Source organism: Octodon degus, unplaced genomic scaffold (assembly GCF_000260255.1).
Source record: "Octodon degus isolate 3935 unplaced genomic scaffold, OctDeg1.0 scaffold00052, whole genome shotgun sequence".
NCBI classification, from domain to species: domain Eukaryota; kingdom Metazoa; phylum Chordata; class Mammalia; order Rodentia; family Octodontidae; genus Octodon; species Octodon degus.
In genome coordinates, this window is record NW_004524628.1 from 10,475,432 (window position 1) to 10,477,318 (window position 1,887).

Below are 1,887 nucleotides of genomic sequence, written 5' to 3' on the forward strand. Positions count from 1 at the left end.
GAATTCACTCTGCTACAAGAACGTTAAATCAACTAATTAGTCCAAATCCCTTTCAAATGAAGTGCGTCATCCGCAACAGGCCATGCTGTGATAGCCTTCCTGGGTGCTGACCCACTTGCGCTTCCCAAGACAGGTCCCGGGGCCTGGGCTCCCTGGGAGGAGGCACGGCTTCATGGGGGGACAGGATGGGACACCATCGCCTCCAGATTTGGGCCACACGGGCAGAAGGAAGCAGGGTGACAGGGCAAAACCTCCTCCTGCACCTTTCGGGGCCACTGTGGGTGGCTCTTGTACAGTGGAAGATTCTAGAAGGCTGGACCTCTCATCAGACAACTTCACCATACCCTTTGTTCTCAGAAAATAACGTGACTTTGGGATTTTGAAATACATCTAAAAAGAACAAGGAGCTGATGATATTAAATTTGAAAGCAATAAGAGTACGATCAAAAATGTGGCTAATGTACCATTTTTTAATGACTACAGTAAAAGATACATTTCCGATAAACTCTCTCAGAATCCTCCTCTTGGCTTTGAACACATTTAATCTCGTCATTCTTACCAATTTTTTGAAACCGCTCTGGAAGTTCTCTTTCCTCAGTGTCTTTAGCTATACCGTCCTGACTGTGTCAGTGTCCTGAATTGGTTCAACACATTCAGCTTTAATAAAAAGCATTTACCTTTCACGATCATTTTGGCTTTGGGGAAAATCCGGAAATTATCCAGTGCCAGATCTGGTGAATGAGGCGGATGACAGCACATCGCCATACTTTCATTTGACAGGAATTACCACAAGCATTTTATCAATGAAGTGTATTCAAAAAACGATGAATATTCAAACAAAAAAAATGTACTACAGTGAAAGATCCATTGCTGTTAATCCCCCTTCAAATACCACCCATTTCATGTATGTTATTATCCTTGGTGGTGTTTTTTACTGGGAATTTCTCTAACATAATCTCACTATTTGCCGTACTCATCAGTCACTCCTTGTATCGACGAGAGCAAATAGCAAACGCCGAAACTTTCAGGAAGTCGCGCATCTCTCACAACGACAAGCCAGAGGCAGCGGCTCGGCAGGAGCTGCTTCCTTGTGCTCCGTTGATGCCGTCGCTCAAGAGCTACAGGTCAGCGTGCTGAGTGGGTGTGAGCTGGCCAAGGACCGCAGCTGCTGCGTGGCTAGTGCAGGAGGCCGCCGGCATGGCCTGCTCAGCAGATGCTCGCTGGCCGCACCACTCACACCGATCCCTTCCAACATGGATTCCCTCAGACCTCCACAGAATCGTAACTTTTGGGTCTCCCAAGCCCCAGGTGTCTCTGCACTTCTCTCATTTACTTCCTCCTGTGGTGCGCACATGCACACACACACACACACACACACACACACACAAGCACACACACACAGAGAAAAAAAACAGCGTCTGGAAACACTCGTAGCACGGTGGTGTACCAGCTGTCTGCAGCTGTAACTACCTGAGATAATTTTTTTCAAAAAATGGTCTGGTCCACATGTGTAAATATCATATAGTTTCCCTAATATAAGAACTCAAAAGAAGAAATAAAAATAGAAAGGTATAAAACAATTAAAAGGAAAGCGAGAACTTGAGGACTGGACAATGAAGAGAGCAAGGAGAAAAGCTAGGAAACACGACGGGGCAAAGCCATATATTTACATGCACAAGATGCGTAAGGCAATGGTCCTGAGAATCTTCAGCAGGCTTTTGAAACTAGCAGTTAATTGGTAGGAGTCTCACCCTGACTAACTGTATATGCTGATACCTGTGAACTAAGCAACTCCACTGAGGATAGCAATGTGTAATAGGAGGGTCATGCTTCGAATGCCTGTCATTCTGCTCTTCTAAATACATATTGCTTGTCATATCATACCAA